Genomic DNA, 16986 nt, shown 5'->3' with positions numbered 1-16986 from the left:
GTCAGTCATCTGATAAAAACTACCAAGGTTGCAGTTTTAAAACTTTTATTATATTGTAAACTACCCAGTGGCTGAACCAGTGATATGGATGACATAGAAATAATCTTCTTCTTCTTCTTCTTCTTCTTCTTCTTCTTCTTCTTCTTCTTCTTCTTCTTCTTCTTCTTCTTCTTCTTCTTCTTCTTCTTCTTCTTCTTCTTCTTCTTCTTCTTCTTCTTCTTCTTCTTCTTCTTCTTCTTCTTCTTCCTCCTCCTCCTCCTCCTCCTCCTCCTCCTCCTCCTCCTCCTCTCCTCCTCCCCCTCCCCTCTCCTCATCTTTTTAAAATGTTAATTAACAGATAAGATTACTTAGCTGAGAATGCTTAGAATGGTAATGAAATAAACTTGGAGGATGTATGTAAAGAAACAAATTTATTTTTGTATTTATGAATTGTAAGTTTTATTGCTGAATTTAATAACAATTAATAACAAAGATGTTTTGATGGCAACCTTCCCATTCTGCAGATATCCTTGTCTGACCATGACAGAACATTGCCCAGCAATAAAGTTTTCAGAATTCAGAGGAAATGCTATGAAATACAAGACAAGAGTGCATCAATTCTTAAAGAAAATATTACAAGGAACAAGTTTCTCTAGATTAAAATACGAAAGCTTTCTCTTTGCCAAGAAAATGGAAACTGTGCAGACTGAACTTGTGAGTACATTTTTTTCATTCTCATGTAAAAGAAACTTTTATTTTCTATCTTCTGCTCAGAGCTTTTATAAATTTTGCTTAATTATGTTTTTGAATATTTAAAAAAATGAGTTCCTCCAAGTTTCAAATGGTCTCCAAACTACTGATATTTTGAAGGACTTTGAAGATGTGACTCTTTGTCTGGGCCTTTGGTATGGACAACTGATGTCCTATTTTTTCTTAAAATTGTTTTTTGTGCCATCTCTGTTCCATTCTTTTGTATTGTTATTTATTTTAAACTACTTTTACCAATTTATAAACTTCCCAGAGTTGTGAATAACATAAACATTTGAACTTATTTGCTTGTTTATAGATGTTTCATTACCTGGCTAGATAATATTATCTGTGCTAATGAGTGTGCGATTTTTACCCTGTTTATATGCAGTATATTGGTTAGGAAGTACTTCCTATCTGTCTCTTTTCCTGTGTCAGTAATCTTCTCAGCATGGCTGACTTTCTCTGAGGCCATCTCCCATTCCTTTTGCAGCAATCTTCCCGGCATAGCTGACTTCCTGTCCATTCTGTATGGCTGCACACCTCCATGAACACTAGCAAAGCAATCTACTGCATATAAACAGGTTAAAAATCCCACATTCATTAGCACAGATAATATTATCTAGCCAGGTAATGAAATATCTATAAACAAGCAAATAAATATCTATAAACAAGCAAATAAGTTCAAATGTTTATGTTACTCACAACTCTGGGAAGTTTATAAATTGGTAAAAGTAGTTTAAAATAAATAACAATACAAAAGAATGGAACAGAGATGGCAGAAAAGACAATTTCAAGAAAAAATAGGGCATCAGTTGTCCATACCAAAGGCCCAGACAGAGAGTCACATGGCTGCTATCACAGCACATTGAGTATCTAACAAACAAGTACTAGGATAACATTTTCACAATAAAATGTCTTGAGTAAAAAAAATGTGTTGATACAAGGCACCTCTGTACTTAATTAGGATGCTATTTTCTGCTATCTGGTTTTAATTCTTGCTTATCTGGTGTAGGCTGCTGGAAATAATGTTGTTGTTGTTTGTTGGCCACCCGCCCTTCCAATAGAATCAGAGGACGAGGACAAGGAGGCGTGGGAGTCAGGGTCAGCATCAGGGCAACCTGGGAGCTCCAAGGGGGAAGACAGAATGGAGCTGGAAGAGAGAAGCAGAGGCAGAGCCTGGGCCCTCAGCCCTCAGATGGAGAGTCAACAACCCCCAGGTCTGGAGGTGGTTGATGAACAAGAAGAGGAACAGCTGAGTCCAGTGCCTGATGTGTGGCTGAGCAGAAGGTGAGAGCAGTGGAAAGCTGTGGGACGATCCTGGGGAAGAAAGAGCCACAGCTGTTAGCAAGGCCCCACTTTAGCTCTGGGGATAAAAGGCAGGGGGAGGAGATGAATAAGTGTGGCAGACAACTATTTATCTTCCAGCCAGCCAGACTTGCTAGCCTGCATGAGAAACTTTTTGCGGGGGCTGACAGCATTCCTAATAATGGAATCTTTTGAGTTCACATCATAGGGTTCATATTGTTGTGTTTGAGGAGCTGGATCAGAACAAATGTGTTCTTGTCTTTTTGTTTCATTCTTAGGCTTTTTTTTTAAAAAAAATGTTTCTTTGGAATAGTGCATTGAATGGTGGGAAGTGTGGTTTAACCTTATCTGTCTACACTACAATATTGATAACTTATTTGTCTGAATGCCAAGCTTCCAGAAATTCCCTAGTATTTTTTGGATTTAGCCTAGTGTAGGATGCTCAAAGTTGCCCAATCAAAATTATAGGTGAATATGTCTCTGTGTTGTGAGATTAAAGAGTTTTCATTGTTTCTTCTGACTGCTAGCTCATGGTCATGGATGTGCTCTTCTAGTCTTCTGCCTGTCCTGTATGGTGATTATTGCAATCTTTACACTAAATGTTATAAATGACTCCACAGTGCACTGTGTGTTGTAGATGACTCTATAGGTCAAACCAGAGCTACATGCATTCTCCTCCATTTATTTTATATATTAAAATTTGTTTTCCACTCATCGTACTGTGAAGCAACAATGAAATGTAAATGTGTTGGAATGGATTAGATGCAGCAAAAGCCTCATAACAAATACACCCCAGGGTTTCATTCTGTTGCTGAAATCCTATAAGGGTCTCAACGAAATTCATTTCACTTTTGAAAAAAAAGTCATATTACATAGTTTTAGACAATAAAAATATTGATACTTTCAACTAATATGAAGAAAATTGGAAGCCACCATTATATACATATTTATTTTATATTTTGCATAACATTTTCCTTTTCTTCACTTTTTCATTTTTCTTTTATTTTTTCCCCTCTTTTTCCTCCCTGCTGACTGCCTGTTTGTATTAGTTTTTATCTACTTGTTTAAAATGTTTATTTCATTATCTATGGAGATTTTCAGTCATCCAGGTCATGGTTGTGCCAAAGCTACTTTTTCAAGATGCAACTGGACTTTCTGGTTTTTCTTTGAAGATGTTTTGTTTCTCATTCAAGAAGCTTATTTTAGTTTATTTCCTTAATTTAAAAAAAAGAATATCAACAAAATTCAATTGATCTTTGGAAAAAAATGAAAGCAAATTATGCAAATTATATAAATTATTCTTTAATTTATACTCCAATGTATACTTGTATATAAAAGTGGATAAAATCCAAAACAAATTGTGCATTTTACAAATTACAACTTCTAATACAAACAACAGAGTTACTAGTGAAGGTTATAATAGATTACAATTTTAGAGATTTTATCAACATTAAATCATACTGATAACAGAATACAATTGGTACTCTGACATTGTAGTGCAGAGCTGTAGATCGTTCTGTTAAGCTTTAGGAACATATGTATATTAGTAATAGAAATAGTACTTAGACTTTACAGCACTCTCTGAATAGTTTACAGTATCAGCATATTGTCCCCAACAATCTAGGTCATCATTTTACCAACTTGGGAAGGGTGGAAGGCTGAGTCAACCTTTTGCAGCGTATGTGAATTCATATGCCATTTTCCCCCTCTTCCAGAATAGAGGCAAATAGCTAACAATCTAAACGTAAACCTATGTCAGCTGAAAGCAAACCATCCAAATCAAAAGAGAGCAAAGAAATTATGACTAGTCCAATTCCCAGCATATTTGCTGAGAAATAAATCTTGCTATGATCAGTGAAGCTTGAACCCAAATAAATGTGCATATGATTGTAGCTTGATACTAATACATTATGCAATAAATCAATCAGTGCTGTGACAAATAGTTTTTTTTTCTTTTTTTAGCAGTAGCAGAAACTAGCAAGGTAGAAAGCAAAATTACCTCTCTGGATAGGGAATCCACCTGCTAAATGTCACACTTGGAGTGTAGGATGCTATTTTCCCTAAGTTAAAATGGTTTCACAGTAGAACACACTGTCATGAGAAATTGTAGAGTTTACCTCACTACTTCACTTATGATTGTAATTGAGCCCACACTTATAATGATAAATTGTAATAGTCATTAAGGATCATTACATGGCCACAACCAATTTTATGACCTTTTTTTCCTGTGGCTGTTAAGCAAATGCAGTGGTTGTAAAGAGAACATTGTGGTCATTAAGCAAATGCTACAGTTGTTAAGGAAACTCATTATTCACTATGTGGCATTTCTTGTTGGAAACTGGAAGTATATATTGATCTCCAGCAAAGATGTCATACATCATGGCCAGGTTACTCTGGGACACTAAAAAATCCATAAATGCCAAGAGCTCAAAATGCAGTCATGTGACTTTGGGTTTGGGGAATGGCCATCGGAACTTTGAATCTGGGTATTAAGTATTTCTTCAGGTATGTTGTAACTTACAATGGTCACTAATTTAATGGTCATAAATCAAAGATTACCTGTAGATTGCTTAGCAATAATCAATCTGGTTAACAATAATCAATGTCCAGATACTATGGATTGCAATTTGGCAATCCCTTGCCACTGTCTTTATTGGTTGAAACAAAAATGATACCTAATCTGAAACATCTGGAGGTAAGTCTCTTGACATTTGTTGCAGCTGAATCTTTCAATTAAAGCCTATGCTGTACAAGGTAGTTTAATTCCCATTCTAGAATTCTAACTCTAAAAAAACCTGGGCCTTACCAGCTGCTTTCAAGAAGACGCATAATGTAAAGATCTGAAGAAGCTTCTTGGATGAGAAGCAAAATGTCTTCAAGGAAAAATCGAAGTCCAGTTTCTTTTGAAAAAGCACCTTTGGGACAATGATGATCCAGATGACTGAGATGTTCATGCTTCTGAATTTTGAAGATTCCCAAGAGTTGTGTGAAAACACAAATTATTAGTCTCAGGTTTGAATACATGATGTGAAGATTTAACTTCAGCAATGCTGGCAAAGGTAGAAGAACTGTATCCCTAGTTTTGATCCCCATGCTAGAGGAGAGAGCCAGGTCTTAATGTTCATCCAGAAGGTCAGAAGAATGGGGACCATTTTTCTTCTCTGAGGATAAGATGTTCCATAGAATGGGAGCAATGGCAGAAAAGATTTTCCTCCCAGACACCACCAGTCAAAATTCTTTAGATTTCAGGTGTCATAACATGCCTTTTATGCTGTACCAGGTGGGATAGATTGTAATTGGGATGGGACAATCCCTTGGGTAACCTTAACTTAAATTATGAAGAGCTTTAAAGATCATAACCAGGAACCTGAATTGGATCCAGCAAATGCAGCTTGCGCAGCAAAAGTGTTATATGCAAAGTCCTAGCAGTATCCATAACTACCTGTGCAGCTTCATTCTGTATTAGCTGTTGTGCCTGAATACATTTCAAGGATAATTGAAGGGCACATTGCAATAATACATTGGAGATAGATACAGGAGATGACTAGGGCATAGTAACTAAGAGAAGTGCATTCTGATCCAGGAAAGAGTGCAACTGGCACATAATACAAAGTTGAGAAAAGGCCTTCCTGGCTATGACAACCACTGTTAACTGACCATAACTGGGGGAAGAAAGAGTAAGGATAGATCCCCTATCAGAACACAGTGTCACTGCTCCAACAAGGAAACCCAAACAGAATTTATAATACAGATTTGGAAATTCTTGCAATAATTACAGTACTTGATTTCATACTCTGTCATTTCTAACCTAGTTACTAGTATGCCGGAAAAACAGAAATTATTAACATTCCCTATTACCATGATTAATGAAGCATATAGGTGATTTGCTATGCCATACCATACCATGCCATGCTATGCTATGTAAAAATTGAATTGGGTAGTATGCATGCTGGATTATTTTGATCACTGATTATTTCCTCCTTTGACAGTGGCCATAGGTGATGTAGAAAATATGAATATTGTACTAGAATGCAGTTATCCTCTGGCATTCACAAATTTGACAGGATCATCCATCACTTCCATAAAATAGCATACAAAAATGCTGTTAAGTTCTGATAAACCACCCACCCACGCACATGAGGGGCGGGGGAGGCAGAGGGAGGAAGGGAGGGAGCGAGGGAGGGAGGGAGAAACATTTCCTTAGCTGCTACTGTGCCAACATGCTTTAAGTAATCTTAGAGAAAGAATTAAAACAAGCAGATGGCATAGCTCAGGTAAAGCCAAAACTAACTGATAATTGAATAATTTCTTTTACTAAGAATTAGAAATGCAGCATAAGAAGAACAATGTACCGAAATAGCTTTGTTGGGGGCTATGAAAAAGAAATCATCAGTGAAAAATAATCATTTCTAAATCTTGATGTGACTTCAAGAATTACAGTGATTGAGGACCTTAGGAAGGGGAAAAGACTGTGTTTTCCTATGAAGTGTGATGGGAATGGTGACTGCAGTTTGGTATAAATAGAGGAAAAAGAGTACAAAATTGCTCCAATTGATAGTTGTGTAAGATTTGATGGAAATATAAAAGCGAAAAGCAAACACAATACTCTCAAAAGTAAATTACCAAAACTGGTGAAGGTTCAATAACTAATGCAGTTCCAACAGAAGCAAAACTATAAGTGCATATATAGTTAAAAATACAGAAAACTCCAATAACAGAAAAAAATATTGTTTTTTATGTAAAAGGCTTATAGAGCCACTCAACAGAAAAGATCGAGTTGTATTTTAAAACAGCAGAAAAAAACAAAATACAACCAAAAAAATAACATCAAATATAAGGTGCCATGACCATTCTCCTCTGGCAACCAACATCATCATTATCTTCAGGTTCCTACCCATTGTGTCCTATCACTTGACTGAAGAATTAGCTTTAAAAGGTTAAGAGAGTAGGACCTGCCATATCTCAGGTCGAAAAGTGGTCACAGGAAAGTTACACATCCTAGGTCTCACTCAATGGCAATATTTAAGGAAAGAAATCTAGACCTTGCTCATTCTATTCAATTTGTAAAATGGATAGATACCTTTAGGGAGAGGTCATCCCACAGATAATTTAGCCTCATGCCATGTAGGCTGTTTTTAGCTAATTAATCACCACCTCAAATTGCATCTTGAAAATAATTGGATGATGCACCTGATGAATGGATGGCTTGCCCATATTGCACTTGCTTGCAACTTATGGAAGAGAGTGCAATATGGGCAAGCCAAGAGGCATCCAACACAGCACATATCTCTGCATTCTAAACCAGTTGTAATTTCCAGGAAGCATACATGTAAACTACATTGCAGGGTTCAACCAGAAAGTACCCAAGGCATGCATGATTGACAATAAGGCCTTCCAGTGCAGGAATTGACACACAATATGAATGTGTTAAAAAGGATTTCCATAGCCACAAATGCCATCTGTTCTTCAAGTAGGAATCATGAGTCCAAGAGGATCATCAAAGCTGTATCAGCTCTGTCCAGTGAAGTGCTCTTCTGACAAGAGTCAAAGATGACACATTACCAGATCCTGGGGTAGTAGGGTGGGGAACAAAAACAGAAAGCTACCCCATCTTGCTAGAGTTGGGTTGAATCTAGTTCTTTCTCCTTCAATCCTTACAGCCTCAAGAAGGGTTGGGATTCAAAAATTTCAGGCCAGTTGCTGGGTGGGCATGGCCATGGTGGGTATGGCCTAGTCACCTCCTGCACCATGGTGAGGAGTATTTTCACTTTCATCAGGCTCTGGAGGCTTTACTTGAGCCTCTGGGAGGGTGAAAAGAGCCTCCTCCAGGCTCTGAAGGCCCCCCGGAGGTTGGAAATGGGCCCATTTCCAGATTTCTGGAACTTCCAGGAGGTCTATTTTTCCCCTTCCCTGAGCCTCCATGTGGGCCCTTCACTTACCTTGCATCCAAAATGGGCCATGTAGAGACTCCTGGGAGCAGTGGGCTCAGTGGGAGGGGTGAGTAGGGCCAGCTAGGGGGGGATTTGGTGGTTCACCAAACCAGCCATAACATTAGCAAGGGGTCTGCCCAGACCCGGGTGAACCCATAGCTGCCCATCTCAAGTGCTGCTTCAACACTACAATAGCATCAGCTGCCCAGCCAAGAGCAGAGATACATTACTGGGAATTAGTAATGATATTGCACTATGTGCCATCAAAGGACTTCATCCAGTAATTTTAAGAAGTTGCTAAAGAACAGCAGCACAAGACCTAAGCTGTGAGGCACCCCACATAATCGGAGCTTAGGGGCAGACTTTTCCTCACCTCCCCACAACATGATTGGAACCAACCACAAAGGAAGGAAGAACACATTGCAAAACAATCCTGCAGCTGATTCAGAAGTATATCAGGGTCATTGGTATGAAAAGTTACTGACATATCCAGAACCATTTCTTGCATCTTATATATGTATAAAACCTTTTCAAAATCTGAGCAGTTTAAAAAAAACAACACTTTTCTTCAAATCAACATGCAATGATCAAATACATTAATCATAGTATTAATTTATTAGTAATTTGTGTTTTAATTCAACTTAAAAGATATTTTCCCCTGACTTTTGAATTTATTCCAACCAATATGTATTCTTTAAAAAGCAACGTGCTATCCTGCCACACTTCTTTTATGAAGTGTTTTCATTTGAATTGCAGATCTAAACTAAATTCTAAATTACATCTGATTTTCTATGAGATTAAATTTAACGATATTAATGCAAAAGTTGGCTCTTTGCAATAAAAGGAATTACAGTGAATAGAGAAGTATTCGAGATGACTCATAGGAAAATACGTTTCCACCCCTCCTTATTATAGATAATTGATCACCTAAAATGTTCAAGGCAAAGAAACAGGCACTGTTAATGAAATACTCATTACATTTTGTTCTTCATCCTATAATTGCCCACATTAGCAGAATCAGCTTTTATAGAAGTGATTTTTGTTTTCAGTTTCTTTCAGATAAATATAAAATAAAAATAGGTTTATTTCCCTTTAAAAATATGAAGAATATGCCTGATCCTGGGCCACAAAGTAGCCTTTGATTGAGCCTCCCAATACAATTCTCTATTGATGCTATTGATTAATTGATCCACTGAGCTCATTTCAAGGTGTAAAGCATTCATTTTAAAGATTGAATTGGGCAGTTTATTTGAAGAATGGCTAATTGTATGTTTCTCTCTAATTCATCAGCAACATTTATCTAGCTTTGGGGCTCTATAAAAAGAGCCTTTTTAAATGGAATCCATTATTATGAAGCTCTTTCTCATGAGTTAGAGTAATATATAGCTATCCTGACTGATAACCATTGAGTACATATATAAATAAACAAATGTGATCAGCTTATTAAAGTCATCCAAATTGTGGTCATCAACCTATCTCATGGTAGTTAATTCATAAATTATACGAGTCTATCTTATGTGGGGAAATAATTCATTCATCTGCCTGAAATTTCCTAATTTTAGCTTTATTGGATGATACCAGATTTAATATTATAGTTGGAAAATATGTCTTCAGTGTTTTCCTATTTTTTATCAACATATTCCCTTGCTCATTATATTTGGCAGTTATAGTATGATTCACTGAATATTTAAGTTTTTATAAGTACATCTGTATGTAAGTAAGTATCCTTATTCCTTAGTTCTTCATTTGAAAAGTGGAGAAAGAAGAGGAAGAATCTCCTTGGACCAACTGAATTAATTGAACAAGTTAATTATGGCAAAAATCAATGACTTAAATTACTTTCAATTACTTTAAAGATGACTCTAATCCAGGGGTCTCAAACTCAGTTTCATTGAGAGCTGCATCAGGGTTGGGTTTGACTTCAGGGCTGGGGTAGGTGTGACTGGGGTGGGCATGGCCAGGTTGACATCACTCATGTGCTCAAACTGCCCAAGGAGCTGCTGATACAGTTCTACAGAGGAATTATTGAGTCTGTCATATCACCTCTATATCTGTCTGGTTTGGTTCTGTAGTCCAACAAGACTGACACAGACTTCAAAGAGTAATTAGGACTACAGAAAAAACAATTACTACCAACCTGCCTTCAATTGAGGGCCTGTATATGGCATGAGTCAAAAAGACGGCTGTGAAAATATTTACAGACCAGTCACATTCTGGACATAAACTGTTTCAACTCCTTCTCTCAAAATGATGCTATAGAGCACTGCACACCAGACAACTAGACACAAGGACAGTTTTTCCCCCAAACGCAATCACTCTGTTAAACAAATAATTCCCTCAACACTATTCAACTATTTGCAAAATCTGAACTGCTATTATTGTTAATCTTCTCATCACTCCTTATCACCCATCCCCTCCCACTTGTGACTGTATGACTGTAACTTTGTCGCCTGTATCCTTATAACAGGGGTGGGATTCTACCAGTTCACACCTATTCGCTAGAACCGGTTGTTAACATTCTAAGCAGTTCTGGTCTAACTGGTTGTTAGAAGAAATTACTGGCCTAATCCTGTAAGAAGGCAGGAAGGAAACATTCTGGTGTTGCTTACAGAAACTGCCTCTCTGTTAACCCTTATTACATTTTTGGCAGGACTAGACTTCCTGTCTCAGGAACTTCTCTAGTGTTTTTTTCCCCTCCTTTGCTGGTACTTTGCTTGTGTGGAGTGACCATTCAAAGTTACAATGGCACTGAAAAAAGTGACTTTTGACAATCATGAGAGGCCAGGAGAGGAGATGTGTGCCTCAATGTGAGTGATATTGAGTTGGCCACACCGGCCAATAACATGACCACCAAGCAACACCAACCAACTAAGCCATGTCCACAGACCCGGTTGTTAAAAATTTGAATCCCACCCCTGCCTTACGATCTATATTGACTGTTTCCTGGTATGATTTGATTGCTTATTGTACCCTATGACTATCATTAAGTGTTGTACCTTATGATTCTTGACTCTTGGTGTATGTATCTTTTATTTTATGTATACTGAGAGTATTTGCACCAAGTCAAATTCCTTGTGTGTCCAATCACACTTGGCCAATAAAGAATTCTATTCTATTCTATTCTATTCTATTCTATTCTATTCTATTCTATTCTATTCTATGTTGGGGGTGTGTGTGGCCCAAGTGCTCTGCCAGCAAAATGTAGCCCTCCTGAGCTACACTTTTCCTGGCAGAGAGTTACAGGAGGTTGTCCCAGCCAAAAACAGAGCTCAGGAGGGCTGCATTTTCACTGGTAGAAGCACCATGGACTGGTCCTGCAGGCCAAATCTAAACACCCAGTGGGCTGGATCTGGCCCCTGGGCCTTGAGTTTGACACACCTGCTCAATTCAAGATCAATGTTCAGTATAGCATAGTGGGTAAGGTCACAGACCGATAAGTATTGGGATATATTAGTAAAAAGAGTAGTAAACAATAAACAGAAATGTTTTTCTTTCACAAAGATTTGAGAACTGTAATATTTTTTCCCTGAGTATCATTGATAGTAAGTATACATACTCAGAAATTAAACACCAAACAACTCAGTTCATTTTAGGACTGATTTTTGAAAGTATTCTGTGGCAAGTGTTGAAATTATAATTTTCTTTTCAACATGGATAATCTATTCAAAGTGTTGCATTATTTTACTGAGATATGAATACAAGAAAGGATGGAGCAATTTAGAGATATGCCACCTGGAATTGCAAATTCAAGTTGTGTGATTGTATAAATTAATACAAGTTTTAAAATGCTACTTCTTTAGATCTTTTCCAAAATAAGAGGAAAAATAAAATAACATCTATTTCTGACTTTATCTTATTTGTCACATATGTATCAAAGATAAACACACCCAGGAAGACATTGTATATGTGTTGACAACATGGTTCAATTCTAAACTTAAATTCTCCTGGTTACTCAAATCCTGGAATTTCCTTGGAGAAAAAAACTGGGAGGGGAAATCACACTATGTTAGACAAAGTTGTGGAAGCCTTCAGCTTGATACTAACTTGTTAAAATGAAATAGACATGTATTCTGCTTACAGTGTATGGTTTCTAATAGAGTTGTATATCAGATTTAGCTGAAGATAGATCAGAAGTGAAGTGGTGTAAATTTGGAAAAGACTTTCATTCACCTAGTATTATTGAGAAGACTTGTATGACCAACATTTGTTTCCATTCTGACTTCATGATATACCATTTTTCATCTGTTTTGTCATAAGCACACTATGCAGCTGTCTCCGATGATCAATTCTTCAAATCCAGGAAACCTTAAGAACATATAGATGTCCATCAACATCCAGAAGTGAGAAATACCTGGAAATTGCCCACACTAAGGAAAATGGAACCAAGGAGTGAAGCAGGATTATAAATGGAAAACAAACATCGAGATTCTAAATACAAAGAAAACAGTTTCCAGAAACAGTAATTTATATTTGAAATTCTGTATTATTCCTTCATGCTTAGAAATAGTTATAGCAAATGTTTTTCCACTCCCCTTCTATTCCAACTTGTTCACAATTTTGACTTTTTTTCCCCTTGTCCTTCTCAAAATTGTTGCTTTCTGACTTCAAATCAAAGTTTGCTCATGACAACTGCCTGCACCAGTCCCTGGCAGTTTTCTTGGCAAGATTTCTGAAATGGTTTGCAATTGCCTTCGTCCTAGGGCTGAAAGAGCCTGGCCAAAACAAATGATGTAGTAGTTAAGGCACAAACTGGGAGTTCTAGTTTATAGACCAGATTATAAGACCTTATAGGTCTTATAAGACCAGAACTCCCAGTTTCTAGCCATACACCTTAACCATGACATCAAAATGGCTCTCTCCAACAAATTAGATTCTAATAATTTATTAATTTCCATACATCCTGCTTTTGTGAAGTGTACTCCAAAGTACTCTTCTATACTCTGTACTCCAGAATTTTCTAGTTCTGAGTTAGAGGCCAGCTAGTATACTGCTCACCTCTAAGCAATACAACTGAAGCCTTTTCTAGTTCAGCCATATATCAACCAAAGCTGGATTCTTCTCATTTAAAAAAAAAATGTTGTTAGATAGTACGGCATTTCCATTGTTGTTTGAATGCTTGATTTCTTTGCCAGTAAAGTCAATACGACTTCCTGTTTGGGGTACACTGTAAGTGCACGTCTTTCATATCCCTCTTGATTAAAATATTCTCAAACTTCTGAATTATTGGACTGTAGATAAGAACTTTCATCATTGGGTAAATAAAACTTTTCATTACACATTGTTTTTAATGAACTATCAGAAGGGCAGTTAAATCTAAGTGTTTGACAGCTGGCTTAATTTCAATTGCATCACTATCTGCTGAATCAAGGCAAAATGGAGGAGAATTCTTCCACTATTTTGTGAAAAGAGATGCTGGCTACAAGTCTTGAAGCTGATCCAACAAGATCTAAAAGAGCTTAGATGTGATATAAAATGAATACAAGAAAAATGCTTTGTTGTGAGGATTATTTACATGCCCCCAAGACCTTTACACCAGCCAAACATAACATTTTGGATAAATGAAATATTTATTCAAAGTTACAATTGTGTAGGAAACATCTTTGTGTGATTGGTATTGAGAGCCATAACATCAGAGCCTCCCCAAAGGATCTGGAGAAATAAATAAAATAGAAAAAATGTATCTTGAGAAACTGCAAGGCAGAGTTTTAGCTCACCATAAATTTAAATTAGGAAAGGAAACATGCAACTGATAGTCCTCTCCTTCAATAATTCTTTGTAATTTCTAAAAATAACTTGCCTGTAGCTTCACTAAAAGGAAATGTCACAAAAATCTGGGGCAAAATCTGTTTTCCTCACCTCACCCTAGTAATTAATGCTTTGGCACAAGATCATATTATGTTACCCTTTGTTCCTGATTTCCTAACAGTACCTCAATTTCAAAAGGAGAAGGAAACAGCCTGTGTATTACCAACTCTTCTTTTCAGTAGGAGTAGGTTATAACAACTTCAATTTATAGTATTCCCATTGGTTTTCCAATCGAGTCTGACTTTTAAATACTTTCTCATCTGTGGATTAAAATCTAATATATCAGGAATTTAAGTTTGAACTTTTGGACACATTCTGGAGAATATTTAAAAGCCAAAGGAAACATGTGTTTTGCACTATACTCCGAACATTCATGATGTTCTTGATGAAAAAAAAGTAAGAAAGAGAGAAACCCACTAAGATTTTTTCATTGTGCATCTGGCTGTGATATGTTAATCAAAGGAATCTCAATGGGAGTACTCTTTGATTATGAGATTCTCTAAGCTTACTGTCATATGTTCTGAGACACTAATATATTCTGAATGCCAAAGGGAGACTGAAGATCTCTACAGAGATAAGCCTGGAAGACATGGAGCTATCTGGAGAGCAGCTTAATTCTTTTGGTTCTGAATCAGTAGACTGAGTTAAACCTTCATATGAACATTTCAGAAAGTAGAAGACCAAAGATTCAAAGGATTAATCCAGCATCTGTCTTTCTCCCATTAGGGTTAAGAGGTTTTTGGAACACCTGCCATCTAAATGTTTTCATTTATTTGGATTCCATCCTGCAAAAAATGTTTTCATGCTTCAGTCATCATTCATGCCTGGAGTTTTATTAAATGACATGAAGACCAAATTGTATCTTTCTTGCTAGTGAAGATGTAAGCATTCAAATAAAGTCACATTCAAACATAAATCTGTCTTGCAACTTCTACTGCTATCCTTTTTTCTTCTCAGGACTTTATTACTTACTTTAAAGCACAGACAAGCATATTTACTTTGGCCAGGGGCCTTAATAATACAATGGTGACAAAATGATATTCCCAAAAGACTGAACCTAGGTTTTTTTTGGTCCATCTTTTCCTCTTCTAAATTAAAATAATGTTCTTTTAATTTGAATGTTGTTGGAATGTATAGCACATCTATTTCTTTTAGATTCATGTCAAACATTAGTTGGAAAATTGAAATAACATTCATTGTTCACTGATTTTATGTTGATTTCTGGTGTGAAATTTTGCAATGCACTAAGAGGCTGCATAAGACAACATAAGTTGTGTGATGCTAACTTCCTATACAATCCAGTAAAAAGATAGTTAATCATACATACATACACACAGAGACACAGACACAGACACAGACACACACACAGTGGCTCAGTGGCTAAGACGCTGAGCTTGACAATCAGAAAGGTCAGCAGTTCGGCAGTTCAAATCCCTAGCACAGCGTAATGGAGTGAGCTCCCATTACTTGTCCCAGCTTCTGCCAACCTAGCAGTTCAAAACATGTAAAAATGCAAGTAGAAAAGTAGGGGCCACTTTGGTGGGAAGGTAACAGTGTTCCGTGCACCTTCGGTATTTAGTCATGCCAGCCACGTGACCATGGAGATGTCTTCAGATAGCGCTGACTTTTCGGCTTAGTAATGGAGATGAGTCCCACCCCTTAGAGCTCAAAATGACTAGCGCATATGTGAGAGGAACCTTTACCTTTACATATATATGTATACACACATACACACACACACACGTGTGTGTGTGTGTGTGTGTGTGTGTGTGTGTGTAGTTATTAAAGCTTTGTCAAATTTAAATGCTGCCTGAGTTTCAGCAACTCTGGGCAGTTGTATAACTTTAAAGACATTCTAAAAACTCTTTCACTTCCAAGAAAAAGCCTAGAATTGAAAAGACATCTTTAGACGTTAGGAAAATATCCAAGAAAAGAATGATAGAGATTTGATGGTCCCAACCACTTATAAGGGACAATCAAATAGTGTGGGCATCTACAGGCAAATGTAGACTGATCTTATTGCAGTAAGTCATTGTCTGGCAGAAGACATAAAGGAACATGGCTTATGTTTTTATTCTTAGACAGATTGAATGCAAATAGACTATGTATTTAAATATTAATTTATTTAGCTAATTCATTCTGTTAGAAAAGGTCACTTAATATCCATAGCAATAGCAATAGCAATAGCACTGGCTTTGCCCAACTGGCTTTGTAACTAATCATCCATTTCCATCTTAACCATTATACCAAACTTTATTATTACCTTTATTGTCAGAGTACAACATGTGTACAATGAAACTGTCTTTCTCAATTCTTTAGCAAGAATTATTAAGCTTAAATACAATACATCTCATATATATACCATTTTAAAGATAGATTTTATAATTTCTGAGTTTATGAAAAGGCAATCAGGCTAGCACACTGTCACTTTAAGTTCATTCATTCATTCAATCACAGATTTACATCAGACTTTCTGAAATGGAACATTCCAGAGTCCTCCAGAATGTCCTTAAATGTTATTGGATTTCTAAATACTGAAAATATCTTTACGAGTTGTGAAATCTGTGACAAAATAGAAGACCATATTTTAGATCAATGTCAATTCTATCCATAAGTGTAATCATATGGGTGGGGTTATCTTAAAATTGTAAGTTCAAAGAACAGTTGTGATTGCAGCTAGAAAACATCTATCTCGTTACAGTCATTCTCTAATAGAATCTACTGATGAAAGTCAAATCAACCAAAGAACAAAACTGAAATTGCTCAACAACAGAAGTCAGCTGTGCATAAAAGGTAATTCAATCCAATTTGAACAGAATGGCTTGCAATTAGATAGGGCCAAAATTGTAATAAAATAAGTACTTCTTGCAGCATTTTTATAATTGCACTTCTGTTCACTGTTTTTTTGTACAGCATCTCATGGGACACACAGGCTTAAGGAAAAGCAAAACAGGGAAAGCAAATGTCTTAATAAAGTTCAAGTGGATGGGATGAATTGAAGATATTTCACCATGCTTGTTATTACAAAATAATATATAAGTGCTTCTATCATTTTACTTTCACCCAGGAAAAAAAACCCTTCCCCTATGAAGGAGCTTTCATAACAAAAATTGAAAATGTTGCATTTGGCATAACACTTTTTAAAAATCCTTTCAGAGCAACTCTAAAATTTAAACCAAAATAGCTGCTCTTTTTTCACGCATCTTAGTCACATTAG

At 36.6% G+C, this 16986-nt stretch overlaps 1 long non-coding RNA gene across 1 annotated transcript in view; it reads left to right on the top strand.

The window, feature by feature from the left end:
* The window catches only part of LOC148125891 (uncharacterized), a 78803-nt gene extending 64127 nt beyond the window's left edge, over positions 1–14676 (top strand). The window contains exon 3 of the long non-coding RNA XR_015743618.1: positions 12222–14676. This is a non-coding gene — a long non-coding RNA (uncharacterized LOC148125891). The remainder of the gene's footprint in view (positions 1–12221) is intronic.
* Positions 14677–16986: the final 2310 nt, after the last annotated feature.

The sequence above is a fragment of the Pseudonaja textilis genome, chromosome 4 (assembly GCF_049901715.1).
Source record: "Pseudonaja textilis isolate UNSWEBS1 chromosome 4, rPseTex1.2, whole genome shotgun sequence".
NCBI lineage: Eukaryota > Metazoa > Chordata > Lepidosauria > Squamata > Elapidae > Pseudonaja > Pseudonaja textilis.
This window is presented reverse-complemented; position numbering and strand designations above follow the sequence as displayed.